Here is a 13,059-nt window from a genome sequence, read left to right as displayed (position 1 = left end):
CAAGAAGAGGGTAGATGTCACACTCAGTGACAAGGTCTCTCCATCCTTAGTGATTCTATGACAGGGAAAATCTTAGAAGAAAATAGTTATGTCATACTGCAACTTTACAAGTGGTTTCATGCTTTTCTGTTTTCCCTCTAACTGCTTTTGATCTCAAAAGGCATAGGAAAAATTTTATTAAATCAATTGGTCAGTAGTTTCCTCTGGAGTCAGGGAAAGACATGATGTTGGCATGTAGCCATTTTAGGTTCTGGAAAAGATATATGCAATTGCAATCTCAGAGTAATGGTGCTCTGTGTATATATATACTTTAACATGCTGCCACTTAGTGATAGGAATGCAGTATGGCAAGAAAAGCAGCTTTGCTTCCATGAAGTAGATGTTAGTTATAAATTAACAGATTCATTTTTCACTCCATTAGGTGTGTTGGTGTAAGGGGAGGGAGTTTGGCATCATTCAAGATTTACTTTTGTTTTTTTACAGAAATAGTCTAGTAATAATTTTTTTGTTTTCATTCATCAGAGTTTATGAAGCTGGTTCCAGCTGAAGTCTCTTATATTGAAGTCTTGTAACTGTGTATTTAGACATTATTTACATTATGTCAGATATCTTTCTGTCACACTTTGCCTGCGGCCTGATCCTTTAGCTCTCTTTTATATTTAAAGTTGCTTGTGGGCCTTGTGTGTGGAGAGAGGTTGCCTGAATCTTACTGAATCCAAAGAAAACTGGTCTCAGAAATGGGGCAGAAAAACTGAGTTCTTAAATTTTGTCTTGGTCCTATTTTGACTCCAAAGCTATGTTCCATGGTTTTAATTCTGTGTGAATTTCCAAGATTGTAAAAATCCCTTCTAGGAGAGACAGAAACTGATTTCCTGTTTGACATCACTATCCTGAGCATGAGACTCATCTTGGTTAGGTCACAAAAAAATGTAATATTCTCTGACTTTATTTTCATTAAGAAAATTCAGAACTAATATTGTGTTTGATCTTTCAATCCATTGCCATATTATGGAGAGTTATTGAGTACCTTACAGTCTCTCTTGCAGGAATTTCACAGAATCACAGAATCACAGAACTGTAGGGGTTGGAAGGGACCTCTAGAGATCATCGAGACCAACCCCCCTGCCAAAGGGGGTCCCTACACCAGGTCGCACAGGTAGGTGTCCAGGCGAGACTTGAATATCTCCAGAGAAGGAGACTCCACAACCTCCCTGGGCAGCCTGTTCCAGTGCTCCATCACCCTCACCGTGAAGAAGTTCTTACACACATTCGTGCGAAACTTCCTATGCTGCAGCTTATGTCTGTTTCCCCTTGTCCTGTCTCCACGTACCACTGAAAAGAGACAGGCCTCACTGCTATGGCCGCCACACCTCAGATATTTATAAACCTGGATCAGGTTCCCTCTCAGTCTTCTTTTCTCAAGGCTAAACAGACCCAGTTCACTTAGCCTTTCTTCACAGGGGAGATGCTCCAGGCCCTTCACCATCTTTGTGGCCCTCCGCTGGACTCTTTCCAAGAGATCCCTGTCTTTTTTGTACTGGGGAGCCCAGAACTGGACACAGTACTCCAGATGAGGCCTTACCAGGGCAGAGTAGAGGGGGAGGATCACCTCCCTCGACCTGCTGGACACGCTCTTCTTAATGCACCCCAGAATGCCATTGGGCTTTTTGGCCACGAGGGCACACTGCTGGCTCATGGCCAACCTGTCGTCCACTAGGATGCCCAGGTCCCTCTCTGCAGAGCTCCTCTCCAGCAGCTCATCCCCCAGCCTGTATTGGTGCGTGCAATTATTCCTCCCTAGGGGTAAGACCCTATAAGACCCTACACTTGCTTTTGTTGAACCTCATCCGGTTTCTTACTGTCCAGCTCTCCAGCCTGTCCAGGTCTCGCTGAATGGCAGCACAGCCTTCAGGCGTGTCAGCCAATCCTCCCAACTTTGTATCATCAGCAAACTTGCTGAGGGTGGCCACTATCCCCTCATCAAGGTCATTGATGAAGATGTTGAACAAGACCAGACCCAGCACAGACCCTTGGGGGACACCACTGGTTACAGGTCTCCAGCCAGACTCTGCACCACCAACGACCACCCTCTGCGCTCTGCCAGTCAGCCAGTTCTCAACCCACCTCACTGTCCACTCATCTATCCCACACTTCCTCAGCTTTGTTATAAGGATGTCGTGGGAGACAGTATCAAATGCCTTTCTAAAATCAAGGTAGACTACATCTACCGCTCTTCCCCCCATCCACCCAGCATGTGACAGCATCATAGAAGGCCACCAAGTTGGTCAAGCACAACCTCCCCTTGGTGAACCCATGCTGACTACTCCTGATAACCTCCTTTTCTCCCAGTTGTCTGAAGATGGTATCCAGCACAAGCTGTTCCATCACCTTTCCAGGGACGGAGGTGAGGCTGACAGGCCTATAATTACCCGGATCTTCCTTCTTGCCCTTTTTGAAGACTGGAGTGACACTGGCTATCCTTCAGTCTTCAGGGATCTTCCCTGTTATCCAAGACCTCTCAAAACTGATGGAGAGCGGTTCGGCAATGACCTCTGCCAGCTCCCTCAGCACACGTGGATGCACCCCATCAGGTCCCATGGAATTTAACAAATTTCACATTAAAATTGTTTTCTAGGGAAGTTGCATACACCCTTCATGTTAGAAAGCTTTCTTTCTTTTTTTCCTGCTGTAATCTGTAGAATAAACTATTGTTATCTCTGGCATATATTTATTATGAGCTACACTTATTTTTATGACAAAACTAAAACTTAGCTCTGTTTCGTCTCCAGAACTTACTCTGATACATTTCTAGAAGACAGTCTTATCTTTTTTGGTCTTTGCTTCAGTCTTTCAATTTCCTCTCCAAATATGTGCTTAAATCCAATCTTATTGTGTCCTATATTATGATATGAAAGTGAAGATGAAGGTTCCCTTCCTTATCATTCAGACAAAAAAATGGGATGAGATAATGTTGCTATTCTGTTTTACATTTCTGTTAGCTCACTGATAAGCATCAAATTTGGGGGCAAACTATTACCTTAGTTTTAGAAATGATAGCAGTCCAAAAGATCTCTTCTGATGATTGCTTTGTACTTTCCCATCACTTACATTCATAATTGCAAAAGTAAGTTGTAGAATAGTTTTAACCTATATTTAATGGGTCACGAATGGGCTCTAAAAACACTGCAGTCTTGCAATTTCATCTAGAGATAATTATTTCATAATGCTAATAGTAAATTATTTGATGCTCATATACTTCCTAATATTTGCTACATACTTCATTTTAAAGAGAAAGTACATTTGAGACTATTTGCTAGCACTTTTAAGAATTGTACACATAATGAGCAGTACACTGTCCAGCACTGAATGCTCAAGGTAGCTCTACCATTACACATGGTGGATTGGCATCAGATGTCACTTCAGATCACATGTCCTGGAGTTATTGACCTGTGAGGAGTTGCCTCCTCATCCCTTGCAGATCTCAGTAAAATTGCTCCATGTTCACTTGGGTGTAAGAGAGGCCAGAAACTGTCTTTAGCTTTATTGGAGTAGGTAGGTTAGCAATCACAAAGTCCATTTCTTTTGAGAATGCTTTATCTTTTCTCTGAAGAAAAAACCCCTCACTACAATGCAATCATTGTGTCCAGCTATTACCACTAGATCTCCATAAGTCTTGAAGGTGCAAAATGATTCAGGTTCTAGACTTCAGGACAGTTGATAGCATTCATCTTACAGAGCTTCAGGTATCAGTAACGAAGAGTCAGTCACCCTGCAGTTCCTCTTTTTGTCAGCACTAAAAAACAGAAAAATCATAGAGTATGTTTCTCCTGAACAATTTTAAAACTCTCCACTAGAACAGACGTAATCATGTTCTGCATGTACCAATACAAGTCCATCAAATACATAGGAAACTTCTGGCTCTGTTTGTTCAGATGACTCCTACCCATCACCGTAGAGCTTATTTAAGACTTTTCTGTTTTAAAGTAGAAGTCAAAGAGTCCATAAAATCATTCTGATAACATATGCAGGAAAAATTTAAACTTCCCTTTTCCTGGATAACATCGGGAAAAAAAAAAAAAAGTGAGGGTGTTTATCAACTCATTTTGTAGAAAACTTAATTCACTTGGTGATTACTGGCTTTAAATCATGAATAACCAACCACATCATCATGTATAATTACATGCAGAGTACATTGTGCACTATATTTCTGATTAAATCCACTTTCTATTCGCTTGTCCACTGCGGAGATGTCAAAAACACTTTTTCTTCTTACAGGCAATTTGGGCAACTCAGAAAGTTTCCGCACTACCACAGATTCAGCTACCACCTGCAAAAGAGAAATCCTAGCTGATAAAATTGATGGCAAATTAAATTAATCCAAAGCACATTCTTTACCTCCAGTGAAGCATGATTGGAAAGAAAAAGATGTTGGCAAGTTGACAGCAGTTGCACTCCTAATCCACGGTACTAAATGTTCTGCATAATGTTGGTTCTGCCACTGACAAAACAGCTTAGAAGTAATCAACACAAGAGCTGCTGTAATCTTGACTGAAACTTTCAATACTTCTGCGAGTGAAGGTGTTCTGAAAAAGTCTGCAACCAATATCTTAGCACTTTTAGTAATAGCATCCAAACTCCCTTTGTAGATATTTGTAGACAAATGTTTTCTTGTTAAATCTAGCTAAGAGATGAGTCACCTGTCTTTACATGAGGATCCAGAACCCTTTCAAATTATAAAAAAAATCTTCTAAAAATCCTATTGTGTTGTGTAAAGCATAAAAAGATAAAAAAATGTCACTCTCAATTCTGACTACCAGTAAAAGTGGCTGAGTCACACTAACAAAATTAGTCCTCAAAACTGGGGCTGAAGTAGTTCTCTTCTCCAAAAATCACAAAAGTAGTTGCCTGTTCAATGTGCTGGGAGAGCACTATGCTTTATCAGAGACATGAAGAAAAAAAAAAAAAGATTTTTTTTTTAAAGTCCCAGATCCAAGGGTAATTGGTATCACTATAACTTTTTTTTTTTTTTCCTGGTTTGAACTCCCCATTTTCACGACATTGCTCAAGCAGATGCCCCTTACTAAAACTGCTGCTTGAGAGCCTGTCAGATGGAGGGGAACTCCTCAAAGCTGTGCCTGGAAGCTCACAAGGCACGTTGGCATGGTATCTGTGATAGTTAATGCCATCAGCATCTCTTTCATGAGTACTTAAATCATCCCAAATTTTTTAAAAGACTTGTCATTGTTTCTCAAGTAGATAAAAGCTTCATTGCATTTCAGGCTACCGGTGCTGCCTTCTTCATAAGTTAGGTGATGTTAAACACTACTAAAAATTGATAAAGAATCAAATCACTGCCTAATTTACAAACTAGCAGTCAACTGACACCGCATTAAAAGGCTGATCAGCCTTCAAAATTATTGCAGCATGTTTATTTTTTAGATCATTTTTAGTCTTTGAAATGTCAAGTGCAGCGATCCATCTGAGCTGCAATCGTGGATGAACATATACAAGAATGTCATCTGCTTGGGGAAGAGTTGAAAGCAACTGCTCATGGATTCATTACAGAACTTACATATGCTCTGCATAAAATTCATAAAGAACAATGTATCCAGTCAGCATCAGTGCTGTTACTTAACTGGTTTAACTTCTGAGAGGGATACCCACCAGTTAACATGCCATTCAAGCACACAGGAAAGCCAGGGAGGGCCCTTGTATCTGCCCCTTCCTGCCCCTTCTACTGCTGAAATTCGTTAATCTGCTGCTACAGCCTGCTCACACATTTCTGATGCAAATCCAAAGCTACACATGGTGATATGCTTTTAAAACAAGCATCTCAAGCAAGCATCCTGAAGCGACAGTAAGGCTTCATGAAAGAGTTGTGTTTCTGCAGACAAAGGTATCTGTAAATCAAGTGCACATATTCACCAAATCTGTGAACAGAGGTGGCTGGGAAACTGATGAGTACTGGGAATGTGCAGCTCAGTAGAAACAATTACTTATTGTGAGTTGTAATGGTGTTACATGAGAGTTTCCACTGATTTATGAGGAATTTCTTGAAAGGCTCTGCTCATTACTGGCACTATTGCAGAAGCCCATGCTGTAAAAAACTAAACAGCTTAGTTCTCTCACCTCAAGTGACTTCTGAATAGTGCCTAAGCCTGGGAGAAAATGGAACCAAATTCATGCACAAGTATAAGAGTGGAAGAGTGGAATACTTAAACACCCTTCCAGAGTTGAAACTTCGAGTATGAGCAACATCTGGAGAAGGCTGTCAAAGTGCTGACAGTGGGTACCAACAACAACAACAAAAAAGAAAACAAAATTATTTCTTAATCAGTTTCTTGTTGTTACTCTTCTAGTTTTCTGTTGATTTGGGCAGAAATTATTCTGCCCAAATAAATTATAAACTCATACTTGACAAAGCCTGCTGTGTGATACATTTATATCACAGAATCACAGAAGGCCAGGGTTGGAAGGGACTTTAAGGATCATGAAACTCCAGCCCCATGCCACATAAAGGGCCACCAACCTCCCCATTTAATACTGACCAGGCTGCCCAAGGCCCCAGCCAATGTGGCCTTGAACACCTCCAGGGACGGGACATCCACAACCTCTCTGGGCAGCCTGTTCCAGCATCTCACCACTCTCTGTAAAGAAAATTCCCCCTGACATCCAACCTAAATCTTCCCTCCCTCAACTTAAAACCATTTCCCCTTGTCCTGCTGTTATCTACCCTCTTGTTTGTAGGATCCCTTTAGGTACTGAAAGGCTGCAATCAGATCACCCCACAGCCTTCTTTTCTCCAGGCTGAACAAGCCCAGCTCCCTCAGCCTGTCTTCATAAAGGAGGTGCACCAGTCCCCTCATCCTCTTCATGGCCCTCCTCTGGACCCTCTCCAACAGCTCTCTGTCTTTCTTGTACTGATGGATCCAGGCCTGGACACAGTACTCCAGATGGGGCCTCACAAGAGCAGAGTAGAGGGGTACAATAACTTCCCTGTCCCTCATGGCCACCCCTCTTCTGATGGAGCCCAGGATACCATTTGCTTTCCGAGCTGCAAGGGCACACTGCTGGCTCATGTTAAGCTTGTCATCTATCAAGACCCCCAGGTCCTTCTCTGTGGGGCTGCTCTTAAGGACTGCTCCTTCCAGTCTGTATGAATGTCTGGGATTCTTCTGGCCCAAGTGCAAAACTTCACACTTTGCTGTGTTGAACCTCATTAGGTTCATCCAGGCCCACCTTTCCAGCCTGTTGAGGTCCCTCTGAATGGCATCCCTTCCTTCTATCGTATCAACCGCACCACTCAGCTTGGTGTCATCAGCAAGCTTGCTGAGTGTGCACTCGATGTCATTGATAAAGATGTTAAAGAGCACCGGTCCCAAGACAGACCCTTGGGGGATGCTGCTTGTAACTGGCCTCCACCTAGACATAGAACCATTGATGACCACCCTCCATCTGCGCACTTTTAACTAATTTCTTATCCATCGAGTGGTCCACACATCAAATCCACATCCTTCCAATCTGGTGATAAGGATGTGGTGGGGGACCATGTCATTTATCTGGAATTGAGCAAGGCCTTTGACATCGGTCACCTTTCCCTTGTCCACCAATGCCATCACTCCATCATAGAAGGCCACCAGATTGGTTAAGCGTGACCTTCCCCTGGTGAAGATCACACGTTCATTCCTCATGTGATCAAGCATGTCATCCAGGAGGATTTTTTCCATGATCTTCCCAGGCACAGAGGTGAGACTCACCGGCCTGTAGTTCCCCGGTCCTCCTTGCTCACTTTCTTGTAAATGGCAGTGATGTGATCCTTCCTCCAGTCATCTGGGACCTCACCTGACAGCCACAACTTTTCAAATATGATGGAGAGCGGCTCGGCAACCACCTCAGCCAGCTCCTTCAGAACCCTGGGATGCACACCATCTGGCCCCATAGACTAGTACACATTCAGTCTCATGAGGCAGTCTCAGACTTGCTCTGCCCTTACAGTGAGGGGAGATTTACCGCCCTGGTTCCCACCTAGACGTTTAGGGATGCAGGGCTCAGGGACATGAGAAATGTCGGAATCCTGGCCGTCAGTGAAGACCAAGCCAAAGAACTCATTCAGTACCTAAGCCTTCTCTTCATCCATTGAAGCAAGTTCTCCTTTTACATTTACCATAGGAGGTACACTCGCTTTGACCTGTCTCTTCTGGCCAATGTACCTGTAGAAAGTCTTCCTATTGTTTTTCACGTCCCTCGCCAAGTTCAGTTCCGCCTCCGCCTTGGCTTTCCTGATCCCACGTCTGCAGTCCATATGGCATCCCCGTATTCTTCCCAGGTGACGCCCTTGTTTCCAGAGCTGGTATACACCTTTCTTCGTCCTCAGCATGCCCAGAAGGTCTGTGCCGAGTCATACTGGTTTCCTACCTCCTCTGCCTGCTTTCTTATTCAGAGGGATGGAGAGTTCTTGTGCTCTAAGGAAGGCATTCTTGAAGAGTAGCCAGCTCTCCTCAACATCTTTGAATTTAAAGACAACGTCCCAGGGGATCTCGGCCAACAGCCCATAAGTTTGCTCTTCCAAAGTTCAGGGTCCTGACACCACTCTTTGCCAGGCCACATCCCTCGAGATCAAGAACTCAACCAGGGCGTGTGCCAACGTTTTACGGGCTGGTTTGGCCCAGTTCTGTGACAAGCGAGACAGAGGGATTTCGCGAAATCTGCACTTCTGGAAAAGGAAAACCCAAAATAAAAGGGGACTCAAAATAATTAAAAACAGCAGCAACAATCTGAGGAGAAACAAACTAATTTACTAAACATAGTATCGGAATGCAAGATAACACACCATAATACAATGTAAATAGAATTCAAGCTAATAAATCAAATATAATGAGAGAGAGAGTGCCCAAAAGGTGGATAGGCCTCACCATAACATTGAGGTGAGATGCGTAGTCTGGATGAGCAGCAGGGAGACAAAGAAGAGCCAACGAAGAAGAGCGCATCAGGTGACCTTGCTAGGAGTTATATCTCCTCTCTGACCGCAAAGCCCCATGGGGAATGTAGTTCTTCTTCTCTTCCGGACAGGTACCTGGAACTGCAGCATTAATACTTTAACTCCCAGTGCACTACATGATGTTATGATGTGGAATACCAATAACCAATAATCATAAAACCATGACAGGCGTGGTCACTGCAGCCCAGGCTGCCTCCAACCTCAACGTCTTTAATGATCTCCACCGCATTGGTGAGCAGAAGGTCCAGCAACGCTTCACCTCTGGTCAGACTGTTCAATACCTGGACCAGAAAGTTATCATCAACACATTCCAGGAGCCTCCTAGACCTCTTGCAGTTTGCCGTGTGGTCTTTCCAACAGATATCCAGATGATTGAAGTCCCTCATCAGGACAAGAGCCTGTGAGCACGAAGCCTCCCATATCTGAAGCAAGAAAGCCTCATCAACATTCTCCCCTTGATCAGATGGCCTGTAGTATACTCCTACCACCAGTTAGTCCCGTCCCTAATTCTAACCCACAGGCTCTCAACCTGTTCCTGACTGTTTCTCAGAGGCAACTCCTCACAGTCTATCCACGCTTTGACACAGAGGGCAACTCCCCCACCCTTCCTACCTCGCCCATCCCTTCTAAAGAGCCAATAGCCCTCAATGGTGGTATTCCAGTGGGAGTCATCCCACCATGTTTCTGTGATAGCAATAAGGACATAACTTTCCAAGCACATCACAGTTTCCAGCTTGTCCTGCTTCTTTCCCAGGCTGTGTGCATTGGTACAAAGGCACTTCAGCTGGGCTTTCCGTCTCACCGCCTTTATAGAGGATCTAGGATCCCCTAGAACAGCAGCATCCCCAGCATCTCCCTCCCAAGTCCATCCCTTTGTACTTCACCATCTTCGCCCATCAAGTTAGGTACAAGCCCTCAAATGATCTGCTCAACCCCAGCAGCCCTCGTCTTGTCCCCTTCCCCCTTCATACCTAGTTTAAAGACCTTTCAATGAGTCCCGCCAGTTCCTCTAAGATCCTCCTACACCTCGGAGACAGGCTACTTCCATCTGCAGCCATCATGTGAGGTGCTGAGTAAATTGTCCCATGGACAAAAAGCCCAAAAATCCTGTGTTTGCACCAACTTCTAAGCCACTTACTTATGAGGTAGGTTTTTTGGATCCTCTCAGCATCCTGCTCTGCCACTGAAGGTATAGAAGAAAACACCACCTGCATGCCCACTCTATCAACTACCCACCCCAGTCCCCTGAAGTCTTTCTTGATAGTCCTGAGGCTTTTCTCAGCAACTTCATCACTGCCAGCCTGGACTAACAATAAGGGGTAATAATTAGAAGGGTAAATCAGTCCAGGAAGTTTCCTAGAAATGTCCCCGAACCGTGCCCCAGGGAGGCAGCACACTTCCCTACAGGTAGGGTCAGGCTGACACGTAGGGCCTTCCATTCCTCTCAGCAGGGAGTCGCCCATGACAACCACCCTTCTTTCCTTCCGGGTGGAGGCAGTCTTGAGGCGTGGGGTCGACCGCTTCACCTGAGGCAACCTCACGGGCAGACCTCCCTCCACACCCTCACTCACCTCTCCCTTAAGTTCCAGGGCCTCAAACCTATTGCGCAGAGGCACCTGGTGAGTCAAGGATGTTCGGGAAGGGGGATGCCCATTTCGCTAAGCCAGTATGTTTTCACTCCTCCTCCTTTCTCAAATTGTTGCTAGGGGGAGGAGAGAACAGGGGGTTCACTGCAGCACCGTCTGCCTGCCAATTCCCCTCTCCCACCTGTTTGCAAGGCAGCAGGGGATGACGTACTCCATGTGGAGCTTCAGCTGTGTGCCAAGATCTCGGGCCAATAGGGACTGGCACCAACAATCAGTCTCCCTCTCACACTCCTTTATGGTCCTCAGCCTTTCCACCTCCTCCTTCAGGTCGACCACAAGGCTGACTAAGTCATTTAGCTCATCACATCTTATACAAGTGCTGCCTCCATCGCCCGGCACTGCGAAGGCCAGTCTCTGGCTCTCATCACAGCCAGTGACCTGCGTACTAGCATCTTGTGCTGGGGCCTCAGTCTGAGTCTCCATACTTTTCTTAGCATCAGTTATCCTTCTAAACATGCACAGGACCTCAGTCTGGATCTCCACGCTCTTTTTGGCTGCAGTATTCTTTCTGCATGAGCATGTGACTTCCGTCTGGGTCTCTACAATTTTGTGGCAAGGTGCAGCCATTGCAAACCAGCAGGCACACTAACACTACTGGATAGACTTAACGGGGTGTGACTGATCAGCCCCGCCCTGCTGCCGATAGTGCTGGCTCGGCCCTCACCCCGTTGCCGGGTCGTTAACAGGAGCCCGCGCACTTATCACTCACTTGACGGTGGTAACAACCGTCCCTGCTGTGTAGCCCCGTGTATGGGTGACTTACTGTTTCTCCTCGGTAAAACAGCCCAGGTGATTCTCACACCCCGACTATTCTCTGTCTCTGGAAGCCTCACTGCCCTCCCGGAGGCTTTTTCTAGGCCAGGGGGTGGACACAGAGCCGTTGCCCTGGCAACGCCCCCGCCGCGTCAGCCGCTCTCGCGAGAAGTGCCCGGCCGAGAGCTGCCCGGCAGCTCTGTTGTCCCGGGGATCCTTGAATGAGGGAACCGGCCGAAACCGCTCTGTACCTCGTGGTCAGTCGCTGCGGTTCTGGCTACAACAGTTCCGAAGCAGCGAACCTCTGAGATCAAGGGTTTCTTCCGGGTTTGCGCCCGTTTAAATCTCCCGACTGCATCGCAAGTCTAAGTTAAATTTTTTTTCCAGAGTTCAATGTCTTGGTAAATTTAAAATTAAAAATAAAGCATTGGTGATATTATTAATGCTACATGGAAAGATTGTATTAAGTTCTACATTTGACTATCTGTTAAAATCCTGGTGAAATTAATAGTCAAAATCCAAACGTAACATTAAAGACATGCCTTTGCTGAACATTTTGGACAATATATGCCCTTCTGAGTTTGGGTATCCATGTGAACTTCAATTTTTTTTCAAGTCTTGTAATTACAGTACAAAACTACAGACTTAATGGATGTGTAGTCTTGGCCCCAGTGTGCTGTCATCAGTTAAGAGTTTACCAGAATCAGCAGAGTCAAGAGAAGTATTTTTGGAGGCATCTCCAAATGAAACTCTATAATTAGTAGCCAGGTTATCAAGTGTCCAGAATAAACATGTTATATACACTATGTTTAAATGAAACAAAGAGACAAATAAAACCATCATTTTTTATCCTTAAATATGACGTTTAAAATTACAAGTATTCTAAGTTTAAATTTGAGCTGTTGTCTTTGCTGTGTTTATAATCTAGAGTGTTAGTACGGTTTCACAGGAGTAAATATTCACAATGTATTGTTCTGGCAACTACTGATGACAGTTTCTCCATCATGGTTCAGATTCTCAGATATTGTCTACTTGAATTTCAGTAAGGCCTTTGACATTCCTGTGTAAGATCCTCATTGACAAGCTGTTGACATATGGAATAGATGAGCAGTGAGGTAGATTGAGAACTGATGGAAAGGTCACTCCAAGAGGTTGGTGATCAGTACTGTACAATCTACTCAGCCAGTGACTATCTCAGGGGTCAATATTGGGTCCAATTCCACTTAGCATCTTCATTAATGATCTAGATGATGGGGCAAAGTGTACCCCAGCAAGTTTTCGTATGACGCAAAATTGAGAGGTGTGGTTGATGTGCCAGAGGGTTGTGCTTCCACCTACAGAGACCTCAAGAGAAATGAGCTGACAAGAACCCCATATAGTTCAACAGGAAATGCAAATCATGTCCCTGCACAGGAATAACACCTGGCACCAGTGCATACTGTATGGAAAGCAGCCTGACAGAAAAGGACCTGGGGATCCAGGTGATGACCTGGGTGAACATGAGTCAGCAGCGTTCTCTTGCAACAAAAGCAGCTAATAGTATTCTTGGTTGTGTTGGGCAGTGTGGCTGGCAGGTTGAGGGAGATTATTCTTCCCCTTTACTCAGCACTGGTGAGGCCACATCAGGAGTACTGTGCTAAGGTCTGTGCTCTCCAGTGCAAG

At 44.8% G+C, this 13,059-nt stretch overlaps 1 protein-coding gene across 20 annotated transcripts in view; it reads right to left on the bottom strand.

Moving 5' to 3' along the window:
* Positions 1-3,500: 3,500 nt before the first annotated feature.
* RBM26 (RNA binding motif protein 26) overlaps positions 3,501-13,059 on the bottom strand; it is an 86,285-nt gene continuing 76,726 nt past the window's right edge. For 16 of the 20 annotated variants that reach the window (XM_085215653.1, XM_085215657.1, XM_085215658.1 and 13 more), the window contains 2 exons: positions 8,913-9,079; positions 3,501-4,327 (listed from right to left, as the gene is read on the bottom strand). The gene's annotated coding sequence lies outside the window, so the exon portion shown is untranslated. Of the gene's footprint in view, positions 4,328-8,210; positions 8,714-8,912; positions 9,080-13,059 lie in introns of all 20 variants that reach the window. The other 4 variants (XM_085215654.1, XM_085215667.1, XM_085215666.1 and 1 more) reach the window with 4 other exon arrangements.

The sequence above is a fragment of the Meleagris gallopavo genome, chromosome 1 (assembly GCF_905368555.1).
Source record: "Meleagris gallopavo chromosome 1, MGAL_WU_HG_1.1, whole genome shotgun sequence".
Taxonomy (NCBI): Eukaryota; Metazoa; Chordata; class Aves; order Galliformes; family Phasianidae; genus Meleagris; species Meleagris gallopavo.
The sequence above is the reverse complement of the archived record's forward strand: the minus strand, read 5'-3'. Positions and strand labels throughout refer to the sequence as shown.